This window comes from Gopherus flavomarginatus, chromosome 25 (assembly GCF_025201925.1).
Source record: "Gopherus flavomarginatus isolate rGopFla2 chromosome 25, rGopFla2.mat.asm, whole genome shotgun sequence".
Lineage (NCBI taxonomy): Eukaryota > Metazoa > Chordata > Testudines > Testudinidae > Gopherus > Gopherus flavomarginatus.
In genome coordinates this window covers 1,476,270-1,494,461 of record NC_066641.1, presented here as the reverse complement: position 1 = coordinate 1,494,461, position 18,192 = coordinate 1,476,270, and positions in this window count along the sequence as shown.

Here is an 18,192-nt window from a genome sequence, read left to right as displayed (position 1 = left end):
TTTGGTCTAGAAATGCTTCATCCACTACTATTGTTGTTATTTTATTATTGTGGAAACATTTCTTTTGGCCTTATGTTTTGTTTACCTTTCTGCTATAGGCACAACATATTGCTGTGACTTCAAACGGGCAGCAGAGGGTGCTGCAGGCAAAGTCATGGGTAGACCAGCAGTAAGTGGAGGCAGATGTCTCTCATTATTTGGGTTTAATTTCCTAGGCTCTTGGCATCCTCAATGGATGTTCAAGAAGGCTCGGAAAACATGGGGCTTTGAAACACACAGGATTTCAAATTATGAGTTTAAATGTAATATCTATCCCCACATAGCCCCTCCCATCTATCTATCTGTCTATCTATCTTGCAATGTCTTTTCTCAGTACTAACTCCTTGATTTCAATGGGAGTTCCACCTGAGCAAACCTTGTGGTCCTGGTTACATCCCAACATGTATGGGCAGAAGGTCTCCATGCTCCGATCTCCCTGTTTGGCTCAGCTCCTTACCCATCACAATTCCCCACTTCTCCCAGGTCCCGTGGATGGTTCTTCCAGGAGCAGATGGGCAAGTGGAAAGCATCGCCCCCTGCTGGCTCTCCAGAGACCAGCCTCTCCCTCCTGCCCCCTGTGGTGGACATCTCCTTTAAAGGAGATTTTTCACGCAAGTGCAGGCAGGGGAGTCCCAGGGAGCATGGCTCTGGAGTCAGGGTGCCAAGGAGCACGCTGAGCTGCTGCAGAGACATGGTACCTTCCTAGACTCATAGATCCTAAGGCCAGAATGGATCGCTGTGATCGACTGGTCTCTTGTACAGCACAGGATTTTCCTGAATTAAGCCCTTCTGGAACTATAGCAGATCTTCACCCAATCCTAAAAATGGCCAGAGATGGAGAATCCACCACAACCCTCGGGAAATTGGGCCAGTAATTAATTGCCCTCCCTGATGAAAATGTGAGCCTTCTTTCCAGTTGGCACTGCAGGCAGCCCCAGCCTCCAGCTGAGACTGAGACTGAGACTGGGACTGAGCCCCAGCCTCAGTCTGAATCCCTGGGCTCTGTGGGGTCAGTCAGGCTTGTTCCACTTTCCCTATGGACCGCGTGGGAGACCCTCTCTGAGATTTCCTCCCCATTGCCCATGGGAGGGGCAATCCAGGTGTCTCCCTATTTCAGTAATTGCCATCAGCTGCCATTAGCTGCTGGCCTGCTTCCTCCAGCCCTTGCAGTTCACCGCCTTCTATCTCCGATCCGAACGGTTTGGCCTGCCTTCCCCTCTACGCTCCGAGTCCCTTAATGCATTCCAGGCATTTTCCATTCTCTTGTTTCCTGGGTTATTTTTTGATGTTGCTCTTTGCATCTCTTTCCAAATGGATCCGTGACTATCAGCTGGAGCCAGCACTCCTGTTCTTCCTCCCACTCCACCCCAGTCCTGCCTCACCTCATCACTCCTGCATAAGCTCTGAAATCTCCAAGGAAGAGGGCGGGCTGAAAACTTTTCCCCAGCCCTAACAAGCAGTTTCCCTTTGATTTGCTTTGAACACCAGCTTCCTTCTTCACTCCACATTCTTTGTTGCCAAGTGAAATCTGTTTGTAGCTTTTGCGTGCACCTTCCAAATCTGCACGGTCCAACTTCCCCGGCTTTGGTTGGCTCGGGGGGAAGTTGATCACAAACACACTTGGATTCCCCATGTGAGCTGTTCCTTGCCAGCTGTTCCAGCCTTTACTATTTCAAACAAAATATTTAACTCTAGGGTAAACATTTCACAAACTGCTGTTCTGCATCAGGCTTGCAGGATGATATTCCACACCATGGCTGTGGGCTCGTCAAGAACTCTCTCCTTGTGGGAATATAGAAGTGCGGTAAAATGACAAGTAACTGCACATACATACACGTGTGCAATGCATCCCTTGGAGCACGGAATGAGGCAGGGGTCCCCTGGATCAATAGTACACAATTAAATTGGTATCAGAATGCATATGCACAAGAGAGCTGAATTAAGGGTGAATGGGACTCCCTACAATGCCCCCCGCTGGGAGAGGCTGGGACTGGAGTAGCTGGGAGCTGCCCCCACAGCCAGCTCTCCTGCCCCACTCCCCACGGCGCCCCCTGCTGGGAGTTCCTCACAGCCAAGCCCCATTCCCCACCCTATGGCTGCTTGCAGAGTTTGCAACAATTGATCGCAAATTCACTAACTGAAACATAAGAAAGGACAATAAAGAGTGTTTCTTTAAGCACCTCCATCCCCAGTCCTGCATTACTGCCCTGTGTTCTTCCCCTGTTGGCCTGGCGCTGCCCTTCTGCTTCCATGCCTGGTGGACAGTTTTGCTGGGAGGGGAGTCTGGTTAGCACCCGGAAGCGAATGTCGAGGCCCTTGTCCCCACCAGCCAGGCACAGACCATCCTGAATTTCCTGTTACTCCTTGTGCAGCCTGGGTAATTGGAAACAGATTTTCTGGCTCGGGTGGGGAGGAGCTGTCTGAAATGCAGCCGTCGTTCCCTGTGCGAGGCCTTTGTGCTCCTGCTCTTCCTCTCTGCAAGGTTCATCCAGCCTGAGATAGACCCAGCAAACCCTTCGAAAGCCTCCCACTCCGGGCTTATTGATTAAGGATAAACTCGACATGAGCAATAGCCCCGCTGGATCACAGCTTTGGGATGGATGCTTTGAGGGGAGAGTTTTCCCCTGGGGTAGGGCTTTGCACATCTGCTTTGTGGTGTGCTCTGGGGCTTGGAATCTTTCCATTCCACCCCCAGGGCCTGGCCTAGCACAGCTCTGCTCGGCAACTCCAGATGCCGAAGGAAAAGTAAGGGCAGAACATAGGGCTAGGTGAAGGGTGTGGTGCGCACATCCTAACCTGGGCCATATAGAACCCCCTATCTATGTGGCAGTCCATGGGCCACCTTCTAGTCCATAGACAGAGAATTCAGAAGTAAGGGGTGCAGCATGTCTTGCAAATGTGACTGTGGATGATCAGAATATCACACAGGAAGATCAAGATGACCTTGAAGACTGGAGTGATGGAAATGGGATGAAATGTAACAGTAAAGTGCAAGGTCTTAGGGTCTAACAATAAGAATTTTTGCTGTATGCTGGAGACTCATCAGTCAGAAGCAACAGAGGAGGAGAGAGACCTGAGTGTGGGTTGATCACAGGATGACTACGGCCACCATTGTGATGCTGCTGTGAAAAAAGGCAAATGAGACCCTTTCTCAGGCGAGGTATTTCCAACAGAGATAGAGAAGTGTTAATGCCATGGCCCAGAGTGATGGAAACTCCCTAAAAGTGGGGGGGCCACCAACACCTGGCCATGCCCTCTGGTGCTGCCCAGTCCCCCCTAAAACCCTGCTCCCTCGCGCCACCATTTCCCCCCAGGCCTAGCTCCCTCGCGCCGCCATTTCCCCCCAGGCCCCGCTCCCTCTTGTCGCCATTTCCCCCCAGGTCCCGCTCCCTCTTGTCACCATTTCCCCCCAGGCCCCGCTCCCTCGCGCCGCCATTTCCCCCCAGGCCCCGCTCCCTCTTGTCACCATTTCTCCCAGAGATCCTGCTCCCTCACTCTGCCATTTCCCCCCGAGGCCCCACTCCCTCGTGCTGCTATTCCCCCCGAGACCCCGATACCTCATGCCACCATTTCCCCTGAGTCCCTGCTCCCTCACGCTGCCATTTCCCACCGAGGCCCTGCTCCCTCACACCATTACCCCAGAGGCCCTGCTCCCACACTCCGCCATTCCCCCCAGGACCCGCTCCTTTGTGCTGCCATTTCCCCCTGAGGCACTACCCTCTCTGCCCCCTCCCGCACTCCCTCGCCCTCATTGACGGTAAATAGTGGGAGGGCCATGGCCCTCTTCGCCCCCCGGTTCCGGTGCTCCTGGCCATCATACAAGGCACCTGGAACACTGTACAATTCTGGCCACCAGTGTTCAAGAAAGGTGAATTCAAACTGGGACCGGTGCTGAGAAGGGCTGCTAAGACGATCAGGGGTATGAAGAGTTGAACTTATGGGGGAAGACGGGGAGAGCTGGGCTTGCTTAGTCTGGCATACCAAAGGTGGAGAGCGGATCTGGTTGCTCGCTCTAAATACACTGGGAAGGGCAAAGAGCTATTGACGCTGAAGGACAATGTTGGCACAAGAACAAATGGGGATAAACTGGCTATGAATAAATTCAGGCTTGAAATTAAAAGGTTTCTAACTGCCAGAAGGTTCTGGAACAACTTCCCCAGAGTAGCTGTGGAGCAAACAACTTAATACGTTTTAAGAGAGAGCAGGACACATTTATGAGTGGGACTGTATGACCGGGTTTCTTGTGATGGGTGGACAGGGCTCGGCTGCTCAGGGGTCCCTTCTAGATTATATTTTATGTTTCCAAAAGCTCAAGCGATCACCGGCAGGAGTCAGGAAGGCTTCCCCCCGCCAACCCCCCCAATGTATTCTGGGATTGGGTCTCTTTCCTCTGAAGCATCAGAGATGGCCATGGCTGGAGATGGGCCATTGGCCGGGGAGGGCCAGGGCTCTGAGGTGGCGGTCTCTCTCTCAGGTGCTTTTCTGGCTGGTTCTTGCTCATAGCTCAGGGTCTAACTGTTAATCATAGATTCCAAGGCAAACAGGGACCACTGGGATCATCTAGTCTGACCTCCTGTAGAGCATAGGCCAGAGACCTGCCCCACAGTAATTCCTTGAGCGGGTCTGCTAGAAAAATGTCCTAGCTTGATTTATAAATTGTCTGTGATGGAGAATCCCGCACGACATTTGGTCAGTTGCCCCAATGGTTAGTTACTTGCACTGTTAAAAATGAATGCCTTGTTTCCTGTCTAAATTTGTATAGCTCAAGTCACCCTGAACTTTCTCTTTGTTAAGCTAAGTAGACTGAGCTCTTTGAGTCTGTCACTAAGACCTGGTTCTTATCCTTTAATCAGTCTCGTGGCTTTTCTCTGAATGCTCCCCAATTTATCACCATCCTTCTGGAATTGTGAACACCAGAACTGGACAAGATTCCAGCAGTGGTTGCACCAGTGCCAAATACAGAGGTAAAATAACCTCTCTGCTACTACTTGAGATTCCCCTGTTTATGCATCCAAGGATGACATTAGCCCTTTTGGCCACAGCGTCACACTGGGAGTTTGTGTTCAGCTCGTTATCCACCACAGCCCCCAAATCTTGTTCAGAGTCACTGCTTCCCAGAGTAGAGTCGAGTTGGGGTCTGGAAGGAATTTCCCCCTAGGTCAGTTTCGCAAGAACCTTCGGGGCAGGTTCCACCTCCTCTGCAGGGTGGAGAGAGGGTCACTTGCCAGGATTACCTGAGTGATCTCACTTAATCAATTTCCTGCCATCAGGGGCAGCCCTAGACTAGCTGCCAGCAACTGGCGTCCTAGGTGAACCATGCAATCAGCGCCCCCACCCCTGAACCCCAAGGGCAGATCTAGGCTGAGGTATTTGATAAACTGGGAAACATTTTGCCCCTTTTTTCCTTTTAAAGTTTTTAAAGTTTTTTTTTCCAAACAGAGGCTTAATTATTCAGTTTGTCCATCCGTCCATCTGTCCAAACAATCTTTCTGAAATCAGATAAAATAGAGACACAAAATATTCAGAATAGATTTGTACATGATAGCTAGATAATATTTCAGTCCAATTTCAAATAAAAATGCATTAAAATGTTAATTATAATTTTTATTATTACAAATCCAAAATCATCCATTACGCTATCCTGCTTTAACTGCCATTACCACCACATCCAATATAGAAAGAAATGAGAAAACTCTTCAATGAACTTTTAACCTATATTTACAAAACACTCCGCATAAAAAACACTCTGTGCTCTTAAAACATGACTTTTCTTGTTTTAAGTTTTGAAAATTCAGTCACTAGTTCTTTTAGATCTAGTTTTCCAGCATTTCATGCTCTATTGACATTGTGGCAACTCCAACAAGTCTCTCTTGCACCATTGTTGAACACAGATGTGTTTTTATCAATTTTAACTTCGAGAAGCTACGTTCCCCACTAGCTACGGAAACTGGCAAAGGTAAAAGAATGCATAGAGCTATAAAAATGTTTGGAAAACTGTCTGAGAGTTTATTTTCACAAACAAACTTCAGGACTTCTTCAGGAGTGGAATGTTTCTTAAGTCATCTTGAAAAAGCCTGAAGTTCACTACACAAATCTGTAGCATCAATGTCTTTTGAATTTTCATGAGTCAATGCCGATTCCAGTTTTATACAAATTCTCTTATCTGTTTTGCTGTTTTCGTTTTGCAAGCTGTGGGTATCATATAGAAAGCCAAATACTGACTCTAGCTGCTGCATCTGTTGAAATCTTTCATCAATCAAGTGAACAGCAGGATCAAAGACTGCAAAGTAGAAATTCACTTTGAACCTTTGTTTTGGGTTCTGAACGGGTGTGTCTCGTCCTTCATATGAAAACTGCTGTTTCTTTTGCTGAATGCAAACTGGCTCTGGTTCAAATTCTGTCAGAAAGTCTATTTCTTCAGCAAGCTCGAGAGAATCTACCAGTGTTCTTTTGAACCCTTCATCACTTCAGAATTCCTCCAGAATATTTTTAGTTTGCTGCAACTTTTGAATAGTAGAATGTATGTTCAAGTTCTTTTCCTGAAACTGCTTACTAGTGAGGTTAATCACGAAAAAGATATTATACCACAAAATAAATGAAGTCACAAATTGGAACTTGGAAAGCCATTTGCCATGTGCCGTATTGCCAGATGATCCAGTAAAGGTAGTATCATCAGAAATTTCAATTACGGCATCATAAATGCTTCCAAGTTCATAGCGAAGAGGCTTCAAAGCATCAATGCGACTCTCCCATCTTGTCTGACTGAGTGGTTTCACAGTTAGAGAATTCACGTGGCGATAAGAATCTCCCAATAGTGTGTTGAGCCTGATCAAAGAAACTACTTGCCTCCCAAACAGCATCTAGCAGCATCATTGACAACCAGATTCATAGAATGCTCACTGCAAGGAACGAAAAAGGCCCTAGGATTGATTTCCATCAGTCTCCTTTGCACACCATTGTCTTTACCCTTCGTGATACTCCCATTATCATAGCCTTGGCCACATTAGTTTTCAACAGATAATGACATTGTTTCAAGCTCTTCTAGAATAGTTTCAGTCATAAATGCTCCAGTCGTCTCCTTCAGTGGTACGAAACCCCAAAAATGTTCCTTTATGAGCACTTCAACATTATCTTCATCTGCAGACTTTTCCATAGCCACAAAACAAATGATCATCATCATTTGTTCAACATGACTCACATCTGGTGTACCTTTCAGTATTATTGAAAAGTATTTTGCAGAATGGGCATCTTCTACAATTTTCTCTTTAATGACATTTGCTAAGATTTGAATCAGTTCATTCTGCATATTTTTTCCTAAGTAATGAACCTGTGTTTCATGATCAGTTATTTTACATAAATGCTCCTTCATGACTGGATCAAACAAAGCTAGGTATTCAGCACATTTTTTAAAGTTTCCATTTCCTGGAGTGTGTAATTTTTCATTTTTACCGCGGCCGCAGAATGATGAATTTTGCCCACCGAGAACTCTCACTAAAGCAATCAGATGCTCTAATATCTGTTGCCAATATTCTTCCTTTTCCTTGATCACACATAATTTTTTTTTCAATAGTTTTTCCTTTTTTCAATTATAATTCAAGTTCTTTCCAATTTTGAAAACATTCCAAACATTCTGTACTTCTTTCACGTGAAGAGAGAATTGAAGATATGTTTTTCCAGTCCTTCGAACCATTTTCAGTAAGTGATGTACCAATTGCTTGATTTCTAAACAACTTGCAGCAAAAGCAAAACACAGAATCCTTTGACACTGAATATTGTAACCAGTTTCGATGAATTTCTTCCCCATTAATGAGTTTCCTCTTGTAATGCTGAGCAGAGAATTTTCTTTTATTTCCATCCTTAGGGAAGGGAAATTCCTGAACTTGTTTGGGTCCACGTTCCATGAGAATTTGCCCCACAGTGTCATCACATCTGGGCCATGGAGCTGGGTCCCCAGACTGTAACTTGTTTGTAACTTCCTCATCCTTTCTTCCTCTACTTCATTTACTTCAATTTCTGCATGTGTCTCTGAAGGTGAATAAATTTTCTCCACTTCCATATCAGTCTGATGCTGTGAGCTGCCTTCATCTAGAAGTAAGTTTCTATCATCTTGAGTTTCCACATCCACTGCTTTTTTGTGGATGTGAGCTACCCTCATCTCAAAGTAAAATTCCTTCATCTGGATGCTGTGAACTGATTCCATCTTTATCTGGATTAAAGAGAAGATATTTCAGGAAGGATCCCTGCTGTTTTGCTTGGTCCTTTTCCTTCTCAGCCTTTCGTTTATGATACTCAGCTCCGGAGGGATTTCTTTTTCCACTTTCTGCCATGGGGCATTTGAATATTGTTATGTACTGTGCTCCCGACTGCAAGCATTATAGCATTAAGGATGGCTGACACACCCACCACATGGTTGGAGATTTAAACCATGTTGCAACTATCTCAACACGTCTTTTCACTGCTTAAAGGTTCAATGATTAATAACATACAACTCACTTACCTCTTAAAACAGTTACCACGTTTACATGGAAACAAAATAACATTTTTTGACCTTATAACTTGATGCTGGTTGTTTGGAAGTAATCCCCTTCCTCACAGTTACCTGCTTGGAGTGTGACGTCATCACTTCCGTAGTCTATTAAGCATTAACGCTGTTACTTTTCTTTTATGGACCTTATTATTACATGTGAACCAGTTATAACAAAGAAAAGTTCATAATTATACAGCTTGATAATAACGCTAAGGTTTAATAACACTTAAAGATACTCACATTTTGGATTTATAATGCTGAAAGACATTATTTTTTATTCTTTGGCCCCAAGAAACACAATTTTCCACAGTATTTGCTCGATTCTTAACCATCTACCTACGCTGTGTGTTAAAATGACTGTTTGACATGTATCAACTTGCGATATTTCTGCTCTGCATGAATTTCTGGCTATGCGACCTTGATGTATATTCGAGTTTTGTGTTTCATTGTGGCTGAGTTATAGCTTATCAATATTGTGAAGTGGGACATTGTGACGAACTAGGAATGTTCTTAATGTTTGCTCTGAATACTGTGTTGGTGCCTCAGTGTCCCCATGGCAGCTCTTAAGTATCTGGCAGAGCAAAGGGACAGTGCACCTAAATGCCTGACCCTCTGTCTCCTAGCAACTGATGGCCTGGGCCCCTCCTCTGCAAAGGTGCCAGCTGAAGGTGTTGGAGACAAAGGGATCAGGTGACCTCCTGGCCCGGGAAAAGGGGCTGAGCAGAGAGGAGGGGCTGGGAGGGGTTGTTAGTCTGGAGCTAGCTGGGGTCAAGGGTGGAGGGCAGACCTGGGAGTCTGGCTCACTGCCCCCCAGAATGGACCCAGCCGAGGGGTCCGGTTCGCTGTATCTACAAGCTCTGTTTTAGACCCTGTTCCTGTCATCGAATAAACCTCTGTTTTACTGGCTGGCTGAGAGTCATGTCTGACTGCAAAGTGGGGGTGCAGGACCCGGTGGCTTCCCCAGGACCCCGCTGGGGTGGACTCGCTGTGGGAAGCGCACGGAGGGGCAGAGGATGCTGAATGCTCCAAGGAGAGACCCAGGAGGTGAAGCTGTGTGAGCTTCTTGCCCTGAACAAGAGTGCTCCAAGGGAGAGGAGGCTCCCCAAAGTCCTGACTGGCTTGGTGGGGAGCAGTTCCAGAGCATCGCCCGGTGACTCCGTGACAACTGGTGGCAGTGGTGGGATATACTGCACCCCGTGAATGGCGCTGCTTGCAGTAAGTGACTGTGGAGCAGTAAAACAAAGGAGGGATAATGAGGACCAGGCGTGCTGAAAGCTCAGAGTGGGACGGTTTCAGGGGGCGGTTAACCTCTGGGAGTGTGTGACCAGCGAGAAGGACTGTTGGAGTAACGGGGTCCCCCTGAGGACTGCAGCGAGCAGTCTCAGGGGCGGAGGAGCTTGCCGCTCGACCCTGGGAGAGAGAAGGATTTTGCAGTAGCAGGGTTCCCCTGGCGATTGCAGGAGCAGTCCCAGGGGTGGAGGAGTCTGCAGCTCGACCCTGGCAAAGAGGTGGTGATCACGAGAAGGGCTGGCACACCCGGGGTTCTTCCTGGAAACCATGGGGGAGCCAAGAGCACACAGGCCTGTGAGTCCAGAGCCACTTGGGAACGGTGAAGTGATGGCCTATCACCATCTCCTTGAGAAGGACATTGTGATCCTGTGCACAAAGAGAGGGTTACGTGTGGGGAAATTCACCAAGGCACAGTTAATCGTGCAGTTGGAGGAGAAGGACCGCTCTGAGGAGCAGATTCCTGGCCCAGATGGGGCTACAAGAGGATCTGAGAGCAGCTGGAGCATCAGCCAGGCATCCCCGGGAGTCTGGTCCCCAATCAGACGAGGGTCTTCACGATTGGGTTCCCTATCAGGAGATTGGAGACGGATGGGATGGGAGCAGAGCCCGAGAGAGCGAGAGGACCGTGAGAGAAAGGAAGAGCCCGAGGAAAAGCTGCAGGAGAAGTAGCAGCAGCATGGATTGGTGATGGTGGAGCAGAGAAACATAGGGGGCTGCCCAGGGGTCAATGGGGAAACACGCCTGCGAGGGCGAGACCCTGGGACAGAGAGAACTGTGGTGGTGCAGCCCCAGATGCTGAGGGACTGTGGGACCTGGGTGAAGTTCCCTGGGGTGAAGCCCCTCACCCTGCCTATGGCCCAGATGCCTGTGCAGACCCAGGAGGGGTTGGGCTGGCTAGTCGTTGGGGTTCTCCAGGATATCGGCTGGGAGGCCCTGTTGGGGGGTGACTGTCTCCCCATGGGACAGGATCCAGGCCCCGCTCCTGTAACAGCCGAGGGTTTAAATTCAAATCCAGGGAACCAATTGGCTAGGATTGAAATGGTCAGTGAAAATGCAAATAACCTGGCTGGCAGGGGGGAGGGGCTGCAGGGCTCAGGATACCTGCCTACCTGTAACCAGCCCCCTGGGGCTGAGTGGGAGGGAGAGATGCTCCCCGCCCCCCTGCACACCGGAGACGGGGCTCATGCTGGCTCTGATGCTGTGACCAGAGCAGAGAGCTCGCTGCCTGCCCCCACTGGGACAGCAAGGGCAGCGCTGAGCACGGGGGGAGCTGAGACCCCAGCTGAGTGGGGGGACACCCGGGCAGGGCAGGTCAGCTGCCAAACAGGTTTGCCTGGTCCAGACATGCTGCTGGGAAGTGATTACACAGCAGGGAGGAAGCTACCAGGGACAGGGCTCAGGGGGGCTGTGACCCCTGGCCCAGCCAGTGAAAGGGAGCAGGTCCCACTCCCTGCCCCAGCTGCTGGATCCCAGACCGAGCTGCAGAGGGATCCCTCCTTGGAGAAGCTGAGGGAACTTGCTGGCCACAGCACTGCAAACCCCCTTGGGGAAGGCTGCAGGGACACAGTCCTGCAGGAGAAGGGAGTCCTGTACCGGGAATGGGCTCCCCAGGGGGAAGTAGAACTGGGGGAAATGGGAAGGCAGCTGGTGGTGCCCCAGGAATCCACAAGGTTCTTCCCATTTGAGCTGCTGGATGGGAGGAGAGTGAGGGGACCCCTGGACCTGAAGAGGGAGGATTGGATGGAGAAGGGGGAAGACCTCCTGGGGGATCTCTTCCCTGAGGTGGGAGCCAATCTCCCCATCAGGTGTTCCCCGTTCAGAGTCACTGGGGAAGCAACTCAGATCCTGGAGAGAGAGGTCAGGGACCTGCTGGCTTTAGATGGAATCCAGCTGTTTTACAGCCCATGGACCTCACCCGTGGGGCTGATCCCCAAGGGAGAGAGGATGATCTGGTTTTGTGGGGGCTGTCAGAAGCTTAAAGCCATCACAGTGTCTGATGCCAACCCCATGCCTAGGCCTGAGGAGACTCTAGAGAAGCAAAGGGCGATGGAGAACTTGGCCCTGGCAGACACTGATAACATGTGCATCTTTAGCCAGACCTGGGAGGAACAGGTGTCCCAGGTGAAGAGGGGGTATCATAACCTTAGTCCCAGATTTGGACCTTAGCGTCCAAAATATGGGGGTTAGCATGAAAACCTCCAAGCTTAGTTACCAGCTTGGACCTGGTACCTGCTGCCACCACCCAAAAATTTAGAGTGTTTTGGGGCACTCTGGTCCCCCTGAAAAACCTTCCCTGGGGACCCCAAGACCCAAATCTCTTGAGTCTCACAACAAAGGGAAATAATCCTTTTTCACACCTTCCATCCTGTCGTGTTTCTCAGCAAGAAACTGTCTGAGAGGGAAAGTCACTGGTCAGTCAGTGAAAAGGAATGCTATGCCATTGTGTACGCCCTGGAAAAGCTACGCCCATATGTTTGGGGACGGCGGTTCCAACTACAAACTGACCATGCTGCACTAAAGTGGCTTCATACTGCCAAGGGGAACAACAAGAAACTTCTTCGTTGGAGTTTAGCTCTCCAAGATTTTGATTTTAAAATTCAACACATCACAGGAGCTTCTAATAAAGTTGCTGATGCACTCTCCCGTGAGAGTTTCCCAGAATTCAGTAGTTAAAAAGTGTTCTTAAAATGTAGAAGTCTGTTAGTTATATACTTAGTAGTATATGTAAAGGTGCATGTGTTGTAGTAATCTGTTTATTTTCAAGTTCTAGAAGGAAATCGCCGCCAGTGAGCTTCCCCACTGTCTGCAATTTGGGGGGCGTGTCATAAACAGATAGCTAAGGGTTAATGTCTCTTTCACCTGAAGCACCTGACCAGAGGACCAATCAGAAAACCGGATTTTTTCAACTTTGGGTGGAGGGAATTGAGTGTCTGAGTCTTTTGTCGTCTGCCTGCTTTCTCTGAGCTTTGGAGAAGTAGTTTCTACTTTCTAGTCTTCTGTTTCTAAGTGTAAGGACAAAGAGATCAGATAGTAAGTTATATGGTTTCTTTTCTTTGGGTATTTGCATGAATATAAGTGCTGGAGTGCTTTGATTTGTATTCTTTTTGAATAAGGCTGTTTATTCAATATTCTTTTAAGCAATTGACCCTGTATTGTATCATCTTAATACAGAGAGACATTTGGATGTATTTTTCTTTCTTTTTATATAAAGCTTTCTTTTAAGACCTGTTGGAGTTTTTCTTTACTTCAGGGAAATTGAGTGTTTACTCACCAGGGAATTGGTGGGAGGAAGAAATCAAGGGGAGATCTGTGTGTTGGATTGCTAGCCTGATTTTGCATTCCCTCTGGGGGAATAGGAAAGTACTTTTGTTCCAGGACTGGGAACAGAGAGGGGGGGAAGGGAAAAAGGATTATTTCCCTTTGTTGTGAGACTCAAGGGATTTGGGTCTTGGGGTCCCCAGGGAAGGTTTTTCAGGGGGACCAGAGTGCCCCAAAACACTCTAAATTTTTGGGTGGTGGCAGCAGGTACCAGGTCCAAGCTGGTAACTAAGCTTGGAGGTTTTCATGCTAACCCCCATATTTTGGACGCTAAGGTCCAAATCTGGGACTAAGGTTATGATAGGGGGCTGGGCTGCCTCAAGGTGGGACTGACGGTAAAAGCTGGAAAGCGTAAGGTGGGGATGGCAGAGGCGTTGTGTCTGGGCCACAAAGTGGGAAGCGGCTGCCCAAGCCCAGAGCTGGCAAAGGCCAAGATGGGGGCTTTTAAGTGCTGGGAGAAGACCCCGTCCCAGTTTGGACCCCAGAGGTATTGGGGTAGAAAAAGGGTTCAAGCCGCATAAACCTTCCCACATGCGGCCTGCAAGTGCCATCAAGCACACCCGACCTAAGGGAGGGCGTGAGACTGGACTGTCCTGGTATAACTCACACCAAGGAATGGGAGAGATGCTGGGGCATCCATGGGAACGTTGGTGGGTTCGAACTTCCCCAGGTCACTGGCTGAAGTTACCTCGCTCAGTTTGGTCTCGAAGGGGGGAGAGATGTGACGAACTAGGAATGTTCTTAATGTTTGCTCTGAATACTGTGTTGGTGCCTCAGTGTCCCCATGGCAGCTCTTAAGTATCTGGCAGAGCAAAGGGACAGTGCACCTAAATGTCTGACCCTCTGTCTCCTAGCAGCTGATGGCCTGGGCCCCTCCTCTGCAAAGGTGCCAGCTGAAAGTGTTGGAGACAAAGGGATCAGGTGACCTCCTGGCCCGGGAAAGGGGCTGAGCAGAGAGGAGGGGCTGGGAGGGGTTGTTAGTCTGGAGCTGGCTGGGGTCGAGGGTGGAAGGCAGACCTGGGGGTCTGGCTCACTGCCCCCCAGAATGGACCCAGCCGAGGGGTCCGGTTCGCTGTATCTACAAGCTCTGTTTTAGACCCTGTTCCTGTCATCGAATAAACCTCTGTTTTACTGGCTGGCTGAGAGTCATGTCTGACTGCAAAGTGGGGGTGCAGGACCCGGTGGCTTCCCCAGGACCCCGCTGGGGTGGACTCGCTGTGGGAAGCGCACGGAGGGGCAGAGGATGCTGAATGCTCCAAGGAGAGACCCAGGAGGTGAAGCTGTGTGAGCTTCTTGCCCTGAACAAGAGTGCTCCAAGGGAGAGGAGGCTCCCCAAAGTCCTGACTGGCTTGGTGGGGAGCAGTTCCAGAGCATCGCCCGGTGACTCCGTGACAGACATCTTGACCCTATGTCACAAATTAAAAAAAATTCACTAAAATATTATTTATTTTTTCAGTAAATAAAAGATTTGACGTATTAATACATTCTCAGAAATGTAGACAAATGAATTATAATTTATATTCCCTCTGTATGCACATGGGATTTGAAATAATGACACCTTCGTTATTTTATTTGTATTTTTTTCATCTTTTTCATTTTTTGTCATTTCTTTTTTTTATTTGATTTTTTCCCTTGAATTTGGTGCCCCATTTAACTTCGCACCCTAGGCAACCACCTAGTTTGCCTATGTGGATGGGCCGCCCCTGCCCGCCATTGCGGGGGCTTTGGGCACTGGTGCCTCTTGGTCCCACCTGGTCTCTGCCTGTGGCACACACTAGTTCGCTGAGCACTGTGATATTTTGGTCTCATTTCGGTGGTTGAGACATGTGTGGTTGCTGGGTGTGCTGGTGGCCTGTGACATAGAGGACGTCAGAGCCGATGAGCTGGGGCTCCCTTCTGGCCTTAAACTCTATGACAAGGGTGCCTTGCACTGTCCTTCTCCCCATGGCAAGAGCCTATGTCCAGACCCCAGGATGGGATCAGGGGAGGGCAAACCCAGCCACGCCTTGGGGCAAATTGCATCAGTCAGGATTCAGCTATGAGCCATGTGGTCACATAAAGGTACCCTACATGGCTGCCTCCTTGATGCACAAAGGTTTAAGCAGTGAGATTAGTCTTGCAGTCTACTTCATAATTTACATTTACAGCCGCCCTGGATCCCAGTGGAATCCATGCCATTATTAATGAGAATTAGTTTAAAACAGTTCACATTGTGTCAGGGCACTGCAGGAGCATACAAGGAGAACGGAGTATGCAGATATGATATTGCATCACCCACCAATGAAATGCAGCCTCCTCTGGGGTGGGGTGCTGCAGCAGCTTAACAGCAATGTTGTCTCCATGAAGAAATGGAGAGTACCCTATCCAAATGGCAGTGCAGGGGGCATTCAGGGCTCAGGATGTAATTCTCTGTGTTCGAATTTGGCCAAGTCTCCCATGTTATTAGGGAAAGAGCCACTGGGGTTCTGAGAAACACAACAGCAGCTAATAACCCTGTGTCTGTCTCTGGCCCATCAACTGTGAATCAACGAATCTTCATTGCATCTTTGGGAACGAGCTCTTTGGGCCTTTGATCCGTGTTTGCACAGCACCTAGCGCAATTGGGCCCCGGTCCATGACGGGGGCTCCAAGGAACTACCCTAATATACCTAATAGAGAGTAATAGGGATCATCATCCCTGTGCTAGAGAGAGGGGAAGTCACTCAGCAGGCCAATGACAGAGTTGGGAACAGACCTTCTCCCCCGCCCCCCGTGCATGGCAGGGGTTCACCGTCTCACCGTCATGTTTCTCATCTGAAAAATGGGCCCTCCATCACTGCAGTGCCCTCTACTGAGCATCGGCTCTGTACAGAGGGGACAAGACCCGCCCTGCCCCTCTAGCCCCAGATGTTGCTTGTGCAAGGACGAGGGAATTGGTAGAGGATGAGGAGTGACTGACTTCATCCCAGCCCCAAAAGAATCCGCAGGTCCCTTCCATCATCCAGTGTGGGGCAGGCTGGCAACCGCTGTCCTTTGGGCCTGTAGCTGATCTGTCTCCAGTGGACTCAGCCCCCCTACCCCTAGCTCTAAAGGCTGGTGCCCCGTCTCACTTCACCCTGGAGAAGTCCCCGCAGCCCCTCAGAGCAGAGGAGACATGAGTCCTTTGTACTTCAGGGCTCCCCCTCTGCACTGGGGTGGGGGAGTGCAGCGGGGGCAGGGGCAAGGACGCCCCAAGGACTCGGGGATGGTTCACACAACACTGCTGAGAACAACCGGACCTTTGGCCTAAACAGCCCGGTGGCTGCTCAGCCTAATCCTTGGCCTAAACCTCAAAGCTGACTCCGCCGTCTTGTTAAAAGTCCGACTGTGGCTCTTATCTGGTGTTTATTTTTCAGACGATCCTTCTATGGCGGCCAGTGGCGGCGGGGAGGGGGAAGAAGCTGAGCAAGGGGGTTCCCGAGGTAGCTGATGTTAATCCACTGGGCTGTGCTCTGCAACAGGCCCACCAGGGTGTTGCCATGGAAACACAGTCAATATTTGTCCCCAGCAGACTCCTGCTGGACGTGGAACAGGCACAAGGCCACAGTTTACTGTGCAAGGTCCAACCGCAGCAGAGGTGAAACGCAGTCAGACTCCATCAGCCTCCCCATGACCTGACAGCAGAGTGGGTGACCCATGTGACTGTCCAGGGCCCCCTGTATGCTTCTGGGAACCCTCTGCTTCATGCAACCCCAACCCACCTCCCGGAGCCCAGCGAATCCCCCTGGTGCTAGACTCACAAAGTTCTTTAGTTGCCTAAATCCGATATTTAAGCTCAGCTGCTGCCTAATCCCACAGCTAAGGAGCTGCTTGGAGCCCTCAGGGAAGCGGGGTTCTCACACTAAGTGTCCTGTCCCCCGGCTATCTCACCAGCGGAGTCCTAGCCCCCACAAAAGGCAGCTGGGAGCTGGCATGTGCTACCCCACTTTGTGTGATTTGGAGCAGGGACTGGAACCCACATTCCAGCCGCAGCCCTGAGCCCCGGTTATACAGCCCTTCGTTTGCGCGCTCTCTGGTCCAAAAACCCACTAATTATTTGTACAAAGTGGAATGACTTCAGCAGGAGAGCTTGGCAGAGCCCTGCCTTGGGATAGGAAGACCCACCAGCCTGCAGCTCAAGCCTGCCTGCCCCTGGTACTAGGAGAACTGGATTAAAAGGTCTGATCCCACTCAGGCTGAGCAGAGACTGCAAACTAGGTCTCCCAGATGCCGGGAGAGGGCTACTGAGGGTTTGGGGCAGGGCTCGCTCTCTCTCCCAGCTTCTTACAAGGGCTGGGACTCAGCTGGGAGGGCCCAGCTGAGCTGCAGGAGAGGGTTAAGGATGGAGAATCCCAAGCAGAGGGTGGCGCCTCCCTCCAGCCCATCAGTCAAGTACCAAAGGTCCAGATCAACGGGAAATACTGGTACCTTTGAGGATCAGGATTTAAGCCTCACCCCTCTCCTCAGCAATTCACCCCTGCCCAGCTGGCTGGCTTCTGAGAATCCCAGTCTTAGTTGCCTTGCATGACCCAGGGCCCACTGGGTGCCAACTGGCAAAGGGAGGCATGGAGAGCCATAAGTCGTCACAGTCGCTGTGAAACGGATGTACAGCTAATATTGCAGGAGTTATGTGTCTATACTGGAAATGCTGTTCTTACACCCGGTGATGGGGGTGAGGTATCTTGGGCAGGTTCTTTTCAAGCAGGCAGGACCAGACGTTTATTCCCGCATCTGGCTGTGTGTGTAGTGGGTGTTGCGTGTCTCCCAGTGGATGCCTGGTTACACACTCAGTCAAATGCTGATGAAGAGATTGTGAAATCTTAGAGAGAGGAAATTGTCAGGAAGAAATAAACAACAGGATGGAATTCTGTCACTGCTAAAGACAGTGGATTGTTGGGGTATATCTCGGGCTGCAACCCGGGTCGTTTGCCAAGGAGGCCAGCGATAGTGGGACTGTCTTATGAACGGGGGACCCCAGCCTGGCCTGGCTGTGACACTTTGGGTGAGCGTTGCTCGGGAAG